The 21,324-nt window shown below is 41.6% G+C and overlaps 1 long non-coding RNA gene across 10 annotated transcripts in view; it reads right to left on the bottom strand.

Moving 5' to 3' along the window:
* The window catches only part of LOC140728253 (uncharacterized), a 65,135-nt gene extending 44,964 nt beyond the window's left edge, over nt 1-20,171 (bottom strand). For 9 of the 10 annotated variants that reach the window (XR_012099031.1, XR_012099030.1, XR_012099032.1 and 6 more), the window contains exons 1-3: nt 17,669-20,171; nt 7,682-7,837; nt 5,705-5,852 (exon numbers count right to left, since the gene is read on the bottom strand). This is a non-coding gene — a long non-coding RNA (uncharacterized lncRNA). The remainder of the gene's footprint in view (nt 1-5,704; nt 5,853-7,681; nt 7,838-17,668) is intronic. The other variant, XR_012099033.1, reaches the window with a different exon arrangement.
* Between the last annotated feature and the right edge of the window lie 1,153 nt (nt 20,172-21,324).

The raw sequence follows: 21,324 nt of genomic DNA, 5'->3' as shown, positions 1-21,324 counted from the left end.
AAGTTCATTTACTCATCACATGTACTGTACATCGAACCATACAGTGACATGCATCATTTGCATTAGCAAACTAAGGATGTGCTGGGGGCAAACCACAAGTGTCGTCATACATTCCAACATCAATATAGCATGCCTACAATGTTCAGCACAACACAAACAAAAGCACAATAACAGCAAAACAAGACCCTTGCCTCCCTCCCAACCACCCACCCACCCACACACACAGACAAGTCCTCTAACCACAGGACAGGCCACCTCCAGCCTCCAACCTCCAGTGGACTTGGATTCACAGACAGTGGACCTTTGACTTCCCCAGCGGATTCGCAGGGGTTTGCACATTATGCAGAGATAATGGTGAACTATCGCACGTACTGCCTCGGGATTGGGTGGTAGTGGGGGCAGGTAAGTCTGCTCCTTCTGACCGATTTTTAATGCTGCTCCTGAGAACGGGAAGAGCTCCATCTTTACTTTCGAATTGGCTGTGATGGGGATGTGCTGCTGACAGCATATCTTTCCTTTTAGAGTATGTATTTTTCATTCGATTTCAGTGTTAACTAGGCTGAGGTACCAAGGCTTTAAGTTCCCTCACATGTTGCACACTCTCACTTTGAAAATGCTGCTGCTGCTGCTCATCATGTTGAACTTAATCAGGCAGGGCACCAATCATCATACAGCTCTCTCAGTCACGTCTGAATGGAGCTTTACAACACAGTGTTATTGAGAACAGATTCTGTCTCATTTTTGAAGAGTGTTAGGGGACTGTGTATGGGTGTGGGTGAGAGGGATGAATAGGGCTTGTTTTGCTTTATGTGTTGTTCTGAGCATTGCAGATATGCTACGTTAGCACTGGAATGTGTGACGACACTTGTGGGCTGCCCCCAGCACACTCTTGGGTGTAATGATTGTTACTGCAAATGACACTGTATGTTTCGATGTGCATGTGACAAATAAACTTGAATCTTGAATCTTATACTGAGCTGGAGCTATACTTTCTCTCTAAGCCTGCTTCATTGTGAGTGTCTCATAGTATTTGTGGGCTTTGATGGTTCTAGTTGAACCCTATCTCTCTCTTTCTCTTCTTCCTCCCTCCCTACCCTTCTCAAGCTCAATAGGTGTGCCCTCGTAAAGCTAGTGACAGGAGCTGGGCTCTCATGGTGCTGTGCTGATGCAGAGAGTGGTACTCCACAAATGACAGCTCTGCTGACTATTGTAGGGCTCTTCCAAAGCAGATTAGACAGCAGAACTACGTCCTGTCAATCATATTTTAAGTGGTAGCAAGGCCCGTGTTGTGTCATGCTGCCTAGTGCATTGGTTCTGCCTTGGACCCATGAACTGTCTGCATTTGGCCTCTATCCGGCAGAAGCCATCCTTTGTATTGCCAGTGTGAACCAAGTTCAGATGGAGAACCTGGATCATACTGGCAAAGTGAAGGAATTCCGACTGTTGGCATCAACCTTCACTATTGGTCAAAGACCAGCTAAACAATAGGAATGCCTTATGCTGTTAGTTGTGGTACATCTAAGAGTTCATACTTGATGTCATCGTTTGAAAGCCTGTAGTTCTTACAAGGGTTCAAGCTTTCTTATTTGCCGCTCGGGCAAAGGAGAATGGAGCGCATTCATGTCCCATTTGAAAAGAGGCTGTCAGTCCTTCATGCAATGACGAAGAGAGTGGAGGATGTGTGGAACATGCTGCCAGGGTGCTGGTAGAAGCAGATATGTTAGGGACATTTAAGAAACTCTTAGATAGAAAGACAAGGGCTGTGCAGATGAGAAGGGTAAAGTTAAAAGGTTGGCACAACATTGAAGGCCAAAAGGCCTGTACTGTGCTGTTATGTGCTATATATGTTCACGTTGTAGCAAACAGCTAGTTCAAAAGCATTCAACTGTTAACCTGGAAGCAGTGTGATTATCTCTTTAATTATTTTTCATGGGGTGTGGGATGGTCATTTTACTGCTGTGATTGGGTGGCTAGCTATACGATGGGAAGATAGTGTACTTGTTTAACGGATGGATGTGAAGGTGCCATGATTGTCTCAGTAATGGATATTGATTGATGCCAACAGTTTGCTTTCTCCTTGCTAGGCAGGTGCTGCCTCCCTCAGTAATATGACTAGACATGTACCAAAAATGTGTACATAGGGATCAGGTTATCACCTTTGCTTATATTCAGCACCTATATCATGCATAGGTCACATTTGCACCAGCCTGGATAACTTCACTCGCCTCAACACTGAACTAATTTTTCAACCTATGAACTCACTTTCAAGGAGTCTACAACTCATGTACTCAGTATTATTTATTATTCTTGTTATTATTATTTGTTTTTTTGTATGCACAGTTTGTGTTCTTTTGCACGATGGTTGCTTGTCAGTCTTCGTGCATAGTTTTTCATTGATTCTATTGTACATAGAAACATAGAAAACATACAGCACAACACAGGCCCTCGGCCCACAAAGCTGTGCCAAACATGTCCCTACCTTAGAACTACCTAGGCTTTACCCATAGCCCTCTATTTTTCTAAGCTCCATGTAGCCATCCAGGAGTCTCTTGAAAGACCCTATCATTTCCGTCTCCAGCACCGTTGCTGGCAGCCCATTCCACACACTCACCACTCTCTGCATAAAAAACTTACCCCTGATATCTCCTCTGTACCTACTTCCAAGCACCTTAAAACTATGTCCTCTTGTGCTAGCCATTTCAGCCCTGGGGAAAAGCCTCTGACTATCCACATGATCAATGCCTCTCATTATCTTGTACACCTCTATCAGGTCACTTCTCATCCTCCGTTGCTCCAAGGAGAAAAGGCTGATTTCACTCAACCTATTCTCATAAGGCATGCTCCCCAATCCAGTTAACATCCTTGTAAATCTCCTCTGCACCCTTTCTATGGCTTCCACATCCTTCTTGTAGTGAGGTGACCAGAACTGAGCACAGTACTCCAAGTGGGGTCTGAGCCAGGTCCTATACAGCTGCAACATTACTTCTCAGCTCTTAAACTCAATCCCACGATTGCCGAAGGCCAATACACTGTATGCCTTCTTAACCACAGAGTCAACCTGCGTAGCAGCTTTGAGTGTCCTATGGCCTTGGACCCCAAGATCCCACTGATCCTCCACACTGCCAAGAGACTTGCAATTAATGCTATATTCTGCCATCATATTTGACCTACCAAAATGAACTAGCTCACACTTATTTGGGTTGAACTCCATCTGCCACTTCTCAGCCCAGTTTTGCATCCTATCAATGTTGCACTGTAACCTCTGACAGCCCTCCACACTATCCACAACACCCCCAACCTTTGCGTCATCAGCAAATTTACTAAGCCATCCCTCCACTTCTTCATCCAGGTCATTTATAAAAATCACTACCCCTTCTCCCAGAACAGATCCCTGAGGCATGCCACTGGCCTCCATGCAGAATATGACCCATTTACAACCACTCTTCATCTTCTGTGGGCAAGCCAGTTCTGGATCCACAAAGCAAGGTCCCCTTGGATCCCATGCCTCTTTACTTTCTCAATAAGCCTTGCATGATGTACCTTATCAAATGCCTTGCTAAAATCCATAAACACTACAGCTACGGTTCAGCCTTCATTATAGCTACTGGGAATGCCTGCAAAAAATGAATTTCAGGGTAGTATATAGTTACATGTACAGTACTGTGCAAAAGTTATAGCTAGGGTGCCTAAGACTGTTGCAAGTACTGTAGTAATTTTATGTATTGCACTGTACTGCTGCTACAGAAAAAACAAATCTCATGACGTATGTGAGTGATGATAAACCTGATTCTGATGTGGGTCTCTGTTTTGGACTGTGAGTTAGAAGGGGGCAGGGAGAGGGGAAGGGAGAAGGGAGGGATCAGGAAGCATTGGAGAGAGATTCTATAATGATCAATAATCCAAATGTTTGGAACCAAGTGACCTTGCCTGGCGATTCGGGGTTGGGTATGTTGCGTCCGCGTCACCCTCCGCCCCTGGCATTCCTTCTGTGACACCTGTCCCACACCCCTCCCACAGCACTCTACCCTCGCCATTCTCAACATCCTTTGTGCCCGCCAGATTTACAAACTTGCCCTCTGCTCCACATTGACAAATACAGTACAGTGCAAAAGTCTTAGGCATCCTAGCTATACGTGTGTGTGTGTGTGTGTGTGTGTGTGTGTGTGTGTGTGTGTGTGTGTGTGTGTGTGTGTGTGTGTGTGTGTGTGTGTGTGTGTGTGTGTGTGTATCTAAGCCTTTTGTGCAGTACTGTACAGTAATGTACTTTGATAATAAATTTACTTAGAACTTTCAACTTTGAACATTTTGCAAGCTGACTTTTAAAATTATTTTTATGTTTTGAGTTATTTAAGGCTTTAGAGACATCAAACCATCAGCAAGCCGATTCATGGTCCCGTGTGTATTCTAATGATCTAGCTCTATTCTATCCTTTCTTTTGATTTGGATGTAGGGAACGCTAACGGTAATGTTTATTTTACAATAGTAGTCTTCTTCTGAAGAGCCTCGGGCCCTTCCACCGCACAGCTTGATCCAAGTAGCAATGCAGAAGTTATAGGAAAAACAGTTGCTCAGTAAGGTGTTTCATTTTCAAGTGCATATCTTATTAGGAGTTCTTGGCAATGGTGTGACAGCATGCCATGTGGGATAATAATTCCTTTTACCATAACTACTTAATAATCACTCTTTATTTTCATATTACAAGCTTCTGAAAGGTAATGAATGGCTGTCAATGAAACATGTAGCTGATGAGAAGAGCTGTCAAAGCAGCTGATAATAAGTGCTAGCTAATGTAGAAGCAATTGCACTTGGAACCTGACTAACCAAATCAACAAAATGTTCTAACCAAAAGCAATATTACTTGAGCCTCGCATTTCAAGAACCCAAAACTGTTCATGAAAATTTATGCAGAGTATGTGTTTCAAGCACTTTCTACCAATCTTCTAGGTGTGAATTATTTCATTACTGAGTCATTTGAAATGACTAAATTATATAATAATCACAATGTTGTAACAAACACTTAATTTTGTGTTTCCTGTGCATAATGAAAGTGTGAATTGTGTTGAATTTCCTTTTTTTCCAAATGTGTTTTATTTCCTTTGAAGTATGTTCCCACATCATCAGGGTCTCATCAGAGCACTCTGCCTAAAGGGCAAGGCAAAGCCTGAAGCCATATTATTTGTCTTTCAATTCTGGCTCTCAATCCATGGGAACTGTGGATTCATGCATTCCTGATACCACTAGCTACTCTTCTCCCTCGATACACACGTCATCCAGTCCCATAAAATTTTTGATGACTTCAGTCTATATTTTTGGAACATATTCATTGGGCCACGTGATATTGATTCAAGAAGGTCATATGGACCTGTGACGCACAGTGAGTGGTCCCATGCTTGTCTTTAGCTGGTCTAATTCCAAAGGTATTACCTTGATGGTCCAGAGAGTCCTAGACTCCAGCAGAAACCTGAGAACAGTGCACTGCAAAAACCCAGCCTCCACTAACCACATCACCACTGAAAATTTTGAGAGGAGGTAAAGCATCACCGTCAGGGTTGCTGGCTGTGAAAACCATGAGGAATCATTAAAGGTCTTTGACATTCAGACACATTAAAGATTAAGTAAATAATGTAAACATTTTTAACATTTATTATTAAACAAAAACTTCACTCCAAACATAAATAGTTGCATAAATAAACAAGGAGCTTACTGCTGTTTGTGTGGAGTTTGCATGCTCTCCCCATGATTGCACAGATTTCCTGTGGGGGTTCCAATTTCTGGCCACATCCTAAACAGGTGGGTTATTGAGCATGTAAATTGCAACTGGTGTGTAGATGAGTGGTAGTATCTAGAGAGAGCTGAAGAGAACAAGGGGAGAATAAAAACTGGTGTTAATGGTAGGTTAATGGTCAGTACAGACAGTGGGCTGAAGGGCTTGTTTTTGTATTGTATCTGCCTACAGCTCTTTGCTTACCATCCACAGCCCTACATAGAGTACCTCAGAGAAGTTAATGGAACTCTATTTGCGATTCCAATTACTGAGCCAGAGAGGTTCAACAAACTATTTATGATCAGAGTGTTATCCAAAGTGAGGGGTATATTTCTTTTGACACATTGACATGCAATGCTTCTAGCAATGGAAACAAATCCTGTGTGTTGTGTATTTAATATTTCAATAGTAGTTGAGTAATCTTGTATATATACTGTTAGATCAAACATTCTTTTTTATTTAAAGACTTAATTACGGGTTATATGTAAAGATATATTAATTGCCTAACGTCATCACATTACCACATGATATGAGCACACCTAGCTTAAGGTAAAGATGAAGTTACACCCACATTCCAAACCCTGTGTCTTCTTTTGAATTAGTTTAATGTTTTGAGGTTACAAAGCAAAACATTGGCGACGAGGAATTTTTATAATGAACCCGAGACAGCTACCGACATGTTAAACACAGCGAGACATTTGAAATAAAATTTAATTATGCAGGAACATCAGTGAGCAAAAAAGGCACCTGAGCATGTAGAGAGATGGTTGAGTTTAAAACAGAAGCAGCCAATACATGTTCTTTGGAAGAGAAGACGCGAACAAATTTTTTAAAAGTCAGTAAATGGAAAAGTTCAGGGTTCATAAACTGTGAGTACCGTGTGATACCAATCATTTTTAAAAGTCAGAAATGGCTGGATACATTGGAAAGATTGACAAGTTCGATTACACAATGGGTAATTGGCTCATGTATACTGAGCTATTGGAACAGTATTTTGAAGCAAAGAAACAGCCAGTGAGAAGTAAGTGGCATTTTTAATGAGTGCAATAGGTTTAAAGTCATACAGCTTGCTTCAAAGTTTGACCGCCCCAATCAAGCCATCAGAAATGAGCTTTGCTACAATTGTAAAAGTGATGCAGGAACACTCAGAATCAAAGCCATATTTGATGCAGAACACTTTAGGTTTCATAAGTGGAATCAAAAGGAAAGGGAGTCCATTTCAGCATATGTGTCTGATTTGAAGATATTATTTGTGCATTGTCAGTTTGGTAATGGACTTAATGATACAATAGGAGATTGTTTAGTTTGAGGAATCTTAAAAAATAGGCATTCAAAAATGCTTCCTAACTGAACCACAGCTTACATTGAAATGAGCAGTTGAAATCACTGTTTCAATGGAAACCGCAGACAGAGATGCAATTGAGTTCCAGTCGGGAATGAAAATGAGCGTGAACAAAATTACATTGTCTAAGCAGAATCCTGCCTGGCTGAATAAATTGTGTTACCATTGTGGCAGGGGCTCACATATGCCAAACAATCTCAGATTTAAAGGTGAAACTTGCAACAAAGTAAGACACATACAAATAGCTTGTTGGGCAGACCAAAGTAAGTGGGCTCCATGAGAAGAGAAAATGCTAAAAACTCAGGTTGCAGTTTGAAAAAGAGCACTGATCTGAATGCTGTTGATGAAAAATCTGATAATGATGAAAGTGACACAGAACTGAATAGCCTTGAGATTTACAGTCTGAAAATGAACAATAGACAAACAATATGGCTTACACCAGAAGTGAACATCAAATTAATTAAGATGGAATTAGACACTGGTTCAGCTGCTTCAGGTCATTCCACAAAATGAGTTTGAATGGCAATTCAAAGATATGAAAATGAAGCCTGCAGATAATCCAACTAAGAACTTACACTGGAGAAAAGTTAGTTCTTGGGAGAATGACAGTGAAATTCAACAACCAACAAGCCATGTGGTAAAAACGGAAGGACTGGCGTTGTGGAGACATGATTGGCTGAGACAACTACCACTGGATTGGAGATCCATCGACCATTTGCATGCTACATCCCCTGCAATGAAACAAGTTGAAGGTGAATTAAGAAAGATACTTGGATGATGCCACAACTGTCCTCTGATTGGAAAGTACATTAGACCATGAAATGCCATGAACATTCTTTGTGCTCAGAGGAAGCATGAAACTGATGAAAGCACTGATAGATAGATAAATACAATCAACCCCGGCACTTCACTGGTCCGACGACAACAGCTTTTGCAGGCAATATATCTGGGAAAGCTTTTGATATGTTAATCAGGCAGTTACTTGCAATATGTGGCTATGTTTTAAGCTTCAGGAAAGTTGCAAACATTTGGCTTTTGTGAGTATAAAGAATCAGAACCTACTCCGCGTGCAATAAGATTATTGCATGAACTTCAGGTGTGAGACACAAAACTGCTTGTAAAAGTAAATGCAAAGACAAAAGCTCAGCTGGAGGAGTGGAAGGCCAAAAAGACCATAAGACATTGGAGCAGAATTAGGCCATCTGGCCCAACGAGTCTGCTACACCATTTAATCATGGCTGATCCTTTCCTTTATCTCCTCAACCCCAGTTCCCGGCCTTCTCCCTTTGATGCCATGTCCTATCAAGAACCTATCAATCTCTGCCTTAAATACAGCCAACAACCTGGCCTCCACAGCTGCATGGAAATACGAAGACAGAGGATTTGTCAGATGACGTTGTGGATGAGGAAACCAAGAGAAGAGATCAGATCATAAAGGGGGCAATAAAAGGATTAATAAGAGAACATTCCAGTGAAATAAATGGACCTTTCCAAGATTAAGATGTACAAATGAGAAGAAAAAAAGAGGGAAAAGATGGAAAGAAAAAAAACGTGAACAAGAAAGAGAATGGTGTGTAGGAGAGAAGGAACATGAGAATGGAAAACAAAGGGATTGAAGTACATCCAGAGAGAGAAAAGAAGAAAGGGTCCAGAGCCTTCAGAACCACTTCCTGCAGTCTCAGAGTCAACTCCTACAATCACCCAGAACCTGAGATTGTTTTCACAGCCACGGCTCACCAGCCAAGCAGAGTGACCCCCTTGTCAGGAAAGAGTAAGAAAGCCTCCATAGCAATTAAATCTTTAAGCCTGGCAGGGACAACTTAAAATTTACTATGCTGGGGATGTCAGTATTTAGTAGTTGTGTTTTAATATACTGTGTTTATAGTTGAGATGTATTCTATATTGAGTTGAGATTTGGGAGGAGTGTTGTCCATTTAACATTTCAATAATATTTGAGTAATCTTGTATATACTGTATATATTGTTTGATTAAGCATTCATGTTCATTTAAATAATTAACTATTGGTTATATGTAAAAATGCATTAATTGCCTACATCATCATATTACCAAGTGATAAGTCTGTGCTTTGCTTAAAGTAAAGATAATGTTACACCCACATGTTAACCCTGTGTCTTCCTTTGTATTAGTTTAATGTTTTAAAGTTGCGAAACATAACGCTATATCAATAATTTTGGCCCATTAGTGTAAATAACCGAAACTACTAAGCTGAATCCTAATATGAAAAGAGAGAAAGGTAAGATTGGGGAGGAAATCCCAGAGTTTAGCACTTTGGTTGCTGTGACAAAATTGCAAAAGGTGAAGCCACTGGTGAGGCAATTACAACTGAAGATGCATAAAAAAACTGAAGTTGGAGGTACCATGGGGCACCACAGTAGCGTAGCGGTTAGCGCAATGCTGTTACAACTCAGCCCATTGGAGATCGGAGTTCAACACTGGCATGCTCTGTAAGAGTTTGTATATCCTCCCAGTGGGATGCATGGGTTTTCTCCAGGTGCTCTGGTTTCCTCCCACAGTCCAAAAACTTACCGGTTAGTAGAATACTCCATTTGTAAGCTGTGGGATTTCAGGACACCTAACGGTTTCCTTGATGACTACATCTGCAGAAAGTGCATCTGAATTGAGCTCCTGACTGACAAGGTCAAGGAACAGGAACTGGAACTGTTGTCATCTCTTTTGAAGGATTTGGTTCCATTTTTACCAACAGAGCAACACCACCTCTTTTATCTACCTGCCTGTTCTTTCGATACAATGTGTATCCTTGGATGTTAAGCTCCCAACTATGATATTCTTTCAGCTACAACTCGCCCACTAAATCATCCCTGTCAATCTCTAACTGTGCTACAAGATCATCTACATTATTCCAAATATCGTGTGCATTCAAATATAACACCTTTGGTCCTGTATTCGTCACCTTTTCAATTTTATCTCCCTATAACACTGCAACTCATTCCACTGACTGCAATTTTGCCCTATCAATTGCCTGTCCATCCTGACAGTCTCACTACACCCTGCCTGTGCTTATATACCAACTGCCCTTCCTCAGCCCTATCACTCAGTTTCCCATCCCTCTGCCAAATTAGTCTAGATCCTCTCCAACAATTCCAGCAAAACTGTCCGCAAAGAAATTGGACCCCTCTGGTTCAGATGTAACCCAGCCCTTTTTGCACCAGTCGTACCTTCCCCAGAAAACTTCAATGATCCATAAATCTGAAGCCTTACTCCCTGCACCAATTCCACAGCCACGCATTCATCTGCCAAATCATCCTATTCTTACCCTTACAGGCAACAATCCGGAGATTACTACCCTGGAATTGCTGCCTTTCAGCTTTCTACTTAGCTCCCTAAATTCTCTCTTCAGGACCTCCTTTCTCTTCCTATCTATGCCACTGGTGCCAATATGTACCAAGACTTCTGGCTGCTCACCCTTCCCCTTAGAATGTTGTGGACCTGATCGGAGACATAACTGACCCTGGCACTTGGGAGACAACATACCATCTGGGTGTCTCTATCACATCCGCAGAAACTCGTGTCTACTCCTCTAACTATGGAATCCTCTATCACTTCCGCAGTCCCCTCTCCCCCTTTCCTTCTGAGGCACAGTGCCAGAGAACCAATTGCTGCGGCTTGCCCCGGTAGTGCCCCCCAACAGCATGCAAAGTGGTATACTTATTATTGAGGGGAATGGCCACAGGGGTACTATGCACCAACTGTCCTTCTCCTGACAGTCACCCAGGTGTCTGCTTCCTTCACCCTAGGGGTGACCACCTCCTCGTAACTGCTAGGTTTCCCACATGAGCCGCAGCTCCAGTTCCTTAACATGTTCTCCGAGGAGCTGCAGCTTGGAGCACCGGGTGCAGATGTGGTTATCCGGGAGGCTGGAGGTCTCCCAGAATTCCCACATCTCACAGAAAGATCAAGTTGAGAGGTGACAACACAGGCGTGGGTGAAGGTTAACCAGCACATAAATTGAGGTGAAAAAATGCATGATGTCACAGAATTAAAGTATTTCATCTGTTTTCTTCTTCCAAAACATTGCACAGAAAGACAGCAAAAATATCCAGATGGTGGTGGTTTGGCTTTTTATTAGGTTCTATTCATTGTACAAATCTTCGTTGTTCTTCTTACTTGTCCTCATCATCATTATGAGCTGTGTTGGATGACGTAGGTGATCATGGTCTTTGACTATGATTGTTTGGCAACTTTTTCTACACAAGTGGTTTCCCATTGCCTTCTTTTGGGCAGTCTCTTTACAAGACAGGTGATCCCAGCCGTTATCAATACTCTTCAGAGATTGTCTGCCTGGTGTCAGTGGTCATGTAACCAGGACATGTGATATGCACCAGCTGCTCATATCCACCACTTTTTCCCATGGCTTCATGTGACCCAGACTGTGGGGGGTTGGGGCTAAGCAGGTCTACACCTTGCCCAAGGGCAACCTGCAACCTAGCAGAGGGAAGGAGTGCCTTACTCCTCCTTTGATAGAAACATATCTCCACCCCATCACCCTTCTTATTACCTTTTCTAATTCATCAATATTTTTTGGAAGGGATCTGACCATTTCTCAGATGTCTTCAAGGTTTATTCCAGTATTTGAAAAGGTTTTTTGCCTAATCACTATCGATTGTCATTCATTCATTTGTCCATAATCAATAATCACTTTCATGTTCTTTCTCTTCTCAACTTTGACACTGAGTATTCCTTCATGTATGATCTCATGCCTTTCTGCTTTATGTAATCCCAGATTTTAATCTGCCCATGACTTCCGAGTCTGAGGGGGACAATACCCATTAATCACTGCTCAATACAAACCAAACTCATTTATATACTACAATAGGCACCTTTAGCCTGCTTATTATTTTCTGATAGTCTACAAAATAGGATGGAGTGAATTTGATTATAGCTGTATATTCATTAGTTATCCATGAAACATCTGTTTTCCTTTAACCATCTATTAATGAGTATATATCCTTTTTTATCAGACTGTCTATGTAATTTGATTTTCCCTCTGGTTCGCAGAAAATAATGTTTCATGTGGAAGAGGACCCCACTGGTTCCCGAGCCCTCTTGGTGATTCAGATAGTCATTAGGAAGTGTCTCGTTTCTAGATTATTTTCCCCCTTCCACAAGGGAAGAGCACAGCTCATTTTGACCTTTTCCCTCTGATGGTCAACCAAGATTGAGAACCGGGCCTTTGGGGAAATCACAAATAGGAATCCATGTCCAAATAATCCCTTGTGCAATGCACTGCTTCAGGCTTGAGAATGAGCTCTCCTATAGAGTTCAAGGGAATAGCTGCTACCTTTGAAAAGCTAAGCTGGCTTGATTTCTTTGTGTGAAATGTTAACTGCCCTTTTTAAAATTCCTTCATTTCCCTTCTTCTCCATTCATCAATTAACCCACCCGTTTCAAAATGTACGCAATGTCTGATCCTTTCCTGTTTAATCATAAAAATCTCTACCGAGCCCATTAGAAAATTTGCAAAACACAAAATAACTCAAGTAATACTAAATGTATTGTGCTTTTAAAATCCACCTGAAATATCCATCAACAATGGAATTTCTATTGTTGTTTCATACAGAACACTAAGAAGATCAATAAACTCATGGTAAAATCATATCTATGTTTCATTCACCCGTTTAGATCTCACTTACTTTCATTACTATACATGCCAGCAGCACATTTATCTCTTATTCCTTTTGAATTGAAACAGATTCCTAGCTGAGAGTGGTTTTGCTGTTGCTTTTTACTGGGTTGTGATAGCATGAGACACCTTGCTATATTTTGAATGAGTCTGCAATTGTTGATAATATCACACTACTGATGGCATGCTCACTTTATTGTGATCCAAGGAAAAATGTTCAGAATCACAAAGTTTTGGCAGATACTGAATGGAGTTTCAACCACAGAGACTTGGCTGTTGTTAGAATGCTATGGAGATGGTATAATAAGTGTGAGGTGGTTCATTTTGGTAGGTCAAATATGATGGCAGAATATAGCATTAATGGTAAGACTCTTGGCAGTGTGCAGGATCAGAGGGAGCTTGGGGTCCGAGTCCATAGGACACTCAAAGCTGCTGCGCAGGTTGACTCTGTGGTTAAGAAGGCACACAGTGCATTGGCCTTCATCAATTGTGGTATTGAGTTTAAGAGCTGAGAGGTAATGGTGCAGCTATATAGGACCCTGGTCAGACCTCACTTGGAGTACTGTGCTCAGTTCTGTTCACCTCGCTACAGGAAGGACGTGGAAACCATAGAAAGGGTGCAGAGGAGATTTACAAGGATGTTGCCTGGATTGGGGAGCATGCTTTATGAGAATAGGTTGAGTGAAATTAGCCTTTTCTCCTTGGAGCGACGAAGGATGAGAGGTGACCTGATAGAGGTGTACAAGATAATGAGAGGCATTGATCGTGTGGATAGTCAGAAGCTTTTCCCCAGGGCTGAAATGGCTAGCACAAGAGGACATAGCTTTAAGGTGCTTAGAAGTAGGTACAGAGGAGATGTCAGGTGTTTTTTACGCAGAGAGTGGTGAGTGCGTGGGATGGGCTGCCGGCAATGGTGGTGGAGGCAGAAACAATAGGGTCTTTTAAGAGACTCCTGGATGGCTACATGGAGCTTAGGAAAATAGAGGGCTATGGGTAAAGCCTAGATAGTTCTAAGGTAAGGACATGTTCGGCACAGCTTTGTGGGCCGAAGGGCCTGTATTGTGCTGTATGTTTTCTATGTTTCTATGGTACCAATAATGGGTGGTTATCGAGTCATAGAGCACCACAGCACAGAAACTGGCCCTTCCACCCACCCAGTCTATGTTGAACTATTATTGTGTCCAGTTCCATCAACCTGCACCTGGATGTTTGCTCTCCAAGCCCCACCTATCTGGGTACTTATCCAAGTTTCACTTAAATTTTGAAATCAACCCTGCATCACCATTTATGGTGGCAGCTCATTCCACAATCTTACCATCCTCTGAGCGAAGAAGTTCCCACTCAGATCTCCCTTAAATATTTCACCTTACTCCTTTAATCTATGACTGATTATGTTATAGTTTCACCCAACTTTGGTGGGAAAATGCTGCAAACATTTACTCTACCTTTACTCTCCTCATTCTCCTATGCTCCAAGGAGTAAGGTCTTAACTTATTCAATCTTTCCCTGTTACTCAGATCCTCAAGTCCCAACAACATCCTTGAAAACTTTCTCTGTAAAATGTATAAATTACGTTTGTAGATCAGGAAATGGAGTCTGACTGTAATATTTCAGTCAATGTTGACAACATGTGATATTTAGTTATTCATAATATTAAGCAACTAATACCATGACCTGTTCTTTTCATAGATCTGATTGGATCAGGATTGGTGACTGATGACCAACCTGGCTCACCACATACTTCAGTAGCAATGGCTCACACACCTGAACTGTATTTTCCTTTAGGCAGAGCTCATTCTATCCTTCTTATCATCAGTCTTGTCTAAACTGGAAGCACTAGATTTGCCTTGATTGGAGAAAAGTGCATTTGTGCATCTTAGGATTTCAGTAGAAGTAACGTTGGAGAAGTATGCCAGTTAAACCAAGTTGCTGTAGAGTTTAGTGTTTTTTTGGCTTCTGGATGGTTTTCACTTACAGAAATTTCTCTGCCATTCCTACTGTCAGTGCTAAGTGGCTGGTGTGTTGCATCTTGTATTTGACCTTTCTTACATACCTCCAAAGGAAGGCAGCCCTTGAATGAAAAATGCAGCCAATCCCTGATCTCGTCACTCCACTCAAAGGCCATTTATTATTCAGAGAGCCACTAAGGAGGAGTGGTAACAATTTTACTGTAAGTCAGCTGGAGCCTCTTCCCTCCCATCTGAAATTTTGATTTCTGTAACTTCTGGTAATTTCTCCCTCCTCCCCATTCTCACTTTTTCCTATACCAATTCTGGTTCCCCTTTTACCCATTCTCTTCTCCTCAGCTGCCCATCATTTCCCTTTGGTGTGCCTCCTCTTTCCCTTTTTCCCATTGTCCATTGTCGTCTCCTGATAGATTCCTTCTCCTTCAGCCCTTCAGTTTTTCCAATTATCACCTCCCAGCTTTTTACTTCATTCCCGTCACCCACCCACCTACCTTCCCCTTCACCTGGTCTCACGTATCATCTGCCAGCTTATACTCCTTCCTCTCCACCCACCTTCTTAATCTAGTTTATCGAAAATACAGTATTAATAATGCTAGAGAAAGCAGGGAAATACAGAGGATTATGCCTGATCTCCCCACATCCTTGCTCCTTCTGTACCCATCTGGAGAATATGACTTGAGGCTGCCAAGAGCAAAATTATTCTGATTCTGGAAATCTGAAGTGAAAGCAAAAAATCCTGGAATCACTTAGCATTGTCAGTAAGCATGTAGAGAGAAAAACAGATTTAATAGTTTAGGGTCATGATCTTACATCAAAACTGGAAAACATTAGAAATAAAATGAGGCTTAAGTTGCAGAGAAAGGAGGTGGTGAAGTAACAAGAGTAGAAGGGAAGGTATGTGACAGGGTGGCGAGCTGAAATGACACAAGTGATGGTGGTGTCTGCCGAGAAATAGCAAAAGAACTTGAGGATGCATGGATTTTGGGCCAAATACAGAACAGACTGAGATAACATGAGAAGGGCAGCAGTTCCAGCTAAAAAATATATATATTTTGCACAGACTCAGACTCTTTCCTTTCCCCTTTGTTAGCTTGCATGCTGTTACCAGTATGACAAAGATTAAATTGTATCCATATTATATGCCAAAATGGCCATCTGCCCAGTCTGTTCTAATAAAATCCAGCCCTGCAAGGAAGCCACATCACACACATATATCTGCAGGATTAAAAGATCAATTTACTCTTTGTATTGCGGCTTCCTCCCCATTATTAAAAACGTATGGTGCAGTTATTGCTATTATGAAGACTGTTAAGTACAGAATAACGAGTGAAGGATTTAACTAAACTTTACGATCTAGTCCTAATGAGGGTGTCCGTGTTGGTTATATTACTCTTTATAAGCAACCTAAAGGCACTTGGAGATGACGAACTCAAGCAATGGAAAACAGCTTGACATAGAACTGGGTGTGGCATAAAACTTAACCCTGATTCCATGTGAACTTATTTTATGCTTTCGGTGTTGGTCAATTCAACTATGATTCGGTGGTCTAAATAATTAAATAAAACTCTCAAGTGTTTAGCAAAACAGGAAGTCAAACATGCTTAAAATGCTGGCCCTAAGATTGTATTTTGTTGCTAATCAGGTAGGAATGCCATAAATAGAATTTATAGCTGGCTTCCTAGCCTCTATTCTCACATTCCCTGGTGGTGTGAAAAAGGGTCTGACCTAAATACACATTCGGTGGCCACTTTATTAGGTATACCTGTACACCTGATCGCTAATGCAAATATCTGAGCAGCCAATAATGTGGCAGCAACTTAATGCAGAAAAGCATACAGACATGTTCAAGAGGTTCAGTTGTTGTTCAGACCAAACATTAGAATGGGGAAGAAATGGGATCTAAGTGACTTTATTGGTGCCAGACAGGGTGGTTTGAATATCTCAGAAACTGCTGATGTCCAGAGATTCTCACACACAGCAGTCTCTAGAGTTTTCAGAGAATGGCGTGAAAATCAAAAAACATCTCGTGAGTAGCAGTCCTGTTGTTGAACATTCCTTGTTAATGAAAGAGATCAGAGGAGATTGGCCGGACTGGTTTAAGCTGACAGGAAGGAGACAGTAATTCAAATAACCAGCAGTGGTGTGCAGGAGAGCATCTCTGAAACCTTGAAGAGCATGGGCTACAGATGCAAAAGATCACACTGGGTTCCACTCCCGTACCTAACAAAGAGACCTCTGAGTATATGTTCCAAAGTGGCAAAACTGTCTGAATGTTATATATTTTTATTGAAACTAAATTCCTTAACTTCTACTATTTTTGTGCTGTAAGTTTGTGGTGCTGTAGAAACAAAATCGGTTTTGGAAGAGCAGCAGGCATTTCTGTAGGGGTTGGCCAGGATCCACTGACAGTGTGTGGTTCAATAAAACAGCAGATGTTTGTATCTGCTAGCATGTTATCTATCATGGAGAGCTTCACCCCCTTCCACCAAGAGAGGAAAGCCTGAGTGTCATAAATACATGCCTTGGTCACCCAATTCCTGATCTCCTCATTCCACTCAAAGGCCACCGATTACTTAAAACATGTGAATGCCACCAAACAGGAAATGGTAGCATTTTTAGTATAAAACAGATTGCTCCCTCCCATCTGATAGGAGAGGACAGAGGACTGTATGTTGATTTATTTAACATCTGATAATTCCCCCCTCCCTTTCTTTTTCCATTGTCCATTCTGGCTTGCCTATTATCCCTTCTTGCCTATTATACCTTATCTGCCCATCATCTCCCCCTCTTCCTTCCTTTCTCCCGTGATCCACTCTCTTCTTTTATCAGGTTCTTTCTTCTTCAGCTCTTTACCTCTTCTACCTGTCACCTCCCAGCGTTTCACTTCATTTACCCTTCCTAACCCACTCACCATCCCCCTCATTTGGACTCACCTAACACGTGCCAGCTTGAATTACTTCCCTGATCCTACCTGATTCTGGTTTCTTCCTCCTTCCTTTCCAGTCCTGATAAAGGGTTGTGATTGGAAACATCAACTGTTTATTCCTCTCCACAGATGCTCCCTGACCCGCTGAGTTTCTCCAGAGCTGGCTATTCATTTTTTTTTACTTTTTAGTTTCTGTTTCATTTTCGCTTATTCCTTTGCCATTCCTAGTGTTAAGTGTTAGGTAGCTGGTGTGTTGCATCCTGGACACGTTCCACCTTTCTTATGCATATCTGCCCCTTCTCCTTTTCTGGATTCTTCTCATATTCTCAGATTATTCTCTGGATTCTTTAAGAAAACAAACATGTAATGTCTATTGATCAGGGAAGAATGTTATTTCTCTTTGCTTTATATTAAGTTTTGTTACAGCATTTCCAATGTCACATTCTGAAGTCATCGTAACTGATCTACGGTATTACACTGGTAAATCTGAGCACTGGCATTTTGCTTTCACTGCCTGTGATGGTTGCATAGCGGTTAACAATCGCTTGGTGTCGTAGCAACAACCTTGCACTTCACGTCAGTACGTCGAAAGAGCTGATTGTGGACTTCGGGAAGGGTAAGATGAGGAACACAAAGCAATCCTTGGGGAGCATTCTGACAGGCTGTATCACTGTCTGGGGGGTGTGGGGGTGGCTACTGCACGGGACCGAAAGAAGCTACAGAAAGCTGTAAAATTAGTCAGCCTCATCTCAGCTACTAGCCTCCATAGTATACAAGACATCTTCGAGGAGCGGTGTCTCAGAAAGGCAGGGTTCATTATTAAGGACCCCAATCACCAAGGACATGCCCTCTTCTCATTGCTACCGTCATGAAAGAGGTACAGAAGCCTCAAGAGATACACTCAGTAACTCAGGAGCAGCTTCTTCCCCTCTGCCATCTGCTTTCTAAATGGACAATGAACCCATGAACACCCGCTCACTGTTTTTAACATTATCTCTGTTTTGCACTATTTTTAATTTAACTATTTAATATGCATATATATATACTTACTGTAAGTGATTTATTTATTTATCTTCCTATATTATCATGTACCGTATTGTATTGCTGCTGAAAAGCTAACAAATTTAATGACATATGCTGGTGACCTGAGTCTGATTCTGAATCACTTTATATTGCCAGTGATCACCGATTAGGGTTCGATTCCCACCGCTATCTGTAAGGAGTTTGTACGTTCTCCCCATGTTCGGAAGCCTAAAATCTCAGGGCTCTGGAGATGGGCTGATCGAGGGTCGATGTCATGGCAGGAGACTCGTGTGTCGTCGGGGAGGCTGGAAAATCTTTTGCTGTGGGCCTGAAGACACGAGGTCTTTGCGATCTTCGGACACAGAGCTCGAAAGAAGTGATGAAACAGACTTTTAACATCATAAACCAGCGGGTTGTTGTCATGTCTCCCACTCACTGTGAAAATAGGGAGCACCTCCCTCTCCCATACCAGGGAGAGAGAGAACTTGTGGTTTGTCGAATACCGAATGAAATGTGAAGCCTTTGGGGTAACTTTGGTCTATGTCTTTGCTATTACTTAGCACACACTTGAGCTCAGTGATGGTACCAATGTGCTTTTTTTTGCTAGTGGGGGGGGGATCATTGCTTGCTACCACTTATGCACGGGAGGAGGTAAATGGGGGAGACTTTGGGGTTCTCACGTTTAACTGTCGTTCATTCTTTGGGGCACTTCTCTGTTTTTGTGGATGGTTGTGAAGAAAAAGCATTTCAGGATGTACATTTCTCTGACATTAAGTTCGACCTTTGAACCTTTGACTATGTGAGGTTCCACCGGGTGCTTTGATTTCCTCCTGCACTCCAAAGATGGATGGTAGGGGTTAGTGAATTGTGGGCATGCCATGTTGGCACTGGAAGCATGGTGACTCTTGTGGGCTGTCCAGTACAATCTTCGCTGAATTGTTTGACACTAGCGACACAGTTCACTACAAGCTCTGATGGACATGTGACAAATAAAACTAATCTTTATCTTTAAGTTTATCTTCTTTTCCAATCTCAGCTCCATTTAAAAAAAATTATACCCTTAAGAATATTTTACTATTTTGCTTTATCCTCCTTGAGAACTTAATTTCATTGCTTTTTTTTAGTTTCCCAGGTTTTTTAGTCCATTCCTCTAATCTCTTAAACTGCTCCTGTTATACTCTCTCCTGATGTGCATTTCATGGACAGTCCAAACCTCTCACTGAGTGACTCAGTACTGAGGTTGGAGCCTGGTGAGCCCCACTCCCCACTCCTTCTATCTAACTGATGAAGTCATGCACCGTGGAGTCCCTTCCAGTCGTAAATCCCATGAAATACTTTCTAAAAACAGTTAAGCCATGCCCAAGGCTAAACTAGTTGAAATATTTGTTAATATTTCAAACAATCACAACCACTCAAAAACATTCAAGATCTATCAAAAGTAAAATATTCCATATTTAAAATGTAAAAAAACTGTTCAACTAATTATATTTAAAGCAAAAATGCAACTTATCTTCCACTTAACTCCGGTTATTTCCCCCAGAGTGATTCTCCATTTAGAAAAAAATGGCTTTGCTTTCTCTGTGCCAAGTGTGGCGTGGCACAGAACACTGGACAGATTTCCCAGCACAGGTGCTAGCATGTGGCAGAAGTTCAGATTCCGCGACAGACGCCAACGTCAGAACACAAGCCGGAATTCCCTGGATGTCAGCTGAGTTGATTTTCAGGACCTCAGTATTTCTGAAAAATAAATATCAGCAGTGCTTAAAATTCCATGTGGAATTGCTGGTGTTTTTGCAGAGGCTATATGCTGACACCTCAATTTTTCTTTTATGTTCTTACTCATCCATGAGATTTACGCTTCATTGGTGTAGACAATGTTCTTTTTTTCTTCAGAATCAGAATCAGAAACAGGTTTATTTTCACTGACAAATATGAATTTTATTGTTTCACAGCAGTGCAGTGCAATACATAAAAAATACTGTACAGTAAATTACAATCAGAAACATACAGTATAAGAAAGAATAAATAAGTAGCGCAAAAAGAGAGCAAAATAGTGAGGTATCGTTCATGAGTTCATAGATCATTCACAAACCCGATAGCAGAGAGGAAAAAGCTGTTCCTAAAACACTGAGTGTGTCTTCAAGCTCCTGTATCTCCTCCCTGATGGCAGCAATGAGAAGAGGTCATGTTCAGGGCAGGGGGGATCTTTAATGATGCATGCTGTCTTTTTGTGATATAATCTTTTGAAGATTTCTTCAATATTGCAGAGGCTAGTGACCATGATGCAGTTGGCTGAGTTTATAACCCTTGGCAGCTTTTTCCAATCCTGTGCATTGGCACTTCCATACCAAATGTTGATGCAACCAGTTAGAATGTCAGAATGTTCTCGATGGTACTTCTGTAGAAATTTGCTCAACTCTTTGATGACATACCAAATCTCCTCAAGCTTCTCATGAAATATAACCATGGAATGCCTCATATGGCAGATCAATATGCTGCACCCAGGATTGATCTTGATAGGAATGATTTTTTTCAAACTATATTGAAGGCTGTAAATGTTTCTCATTTCTGTTCCATGCTATTCTTTTTCAGTACTGTCATTCATTGTACTTATTCAAACTCAACATCACAAACCCAGAT

This window comes from Hemitrygon akajei, chromosome 5 (genome assembly GCF_048418815.1).
Source record: "Hemitrygon akajei chromosome 5, sHemAka1.3, whole genome shotgun sequence".
Taxonomy (NCBI): domain Eukaryota; kingdom Metazoa; phylum Chordata; class Chondrichthyes; order Myliobatiformes; family Dasyatidae; genus Hemitrygon; species Hemitrygon akajei.
This window is presented reverse-complemented; position numbering and strand designations above follow the sequence as displayed.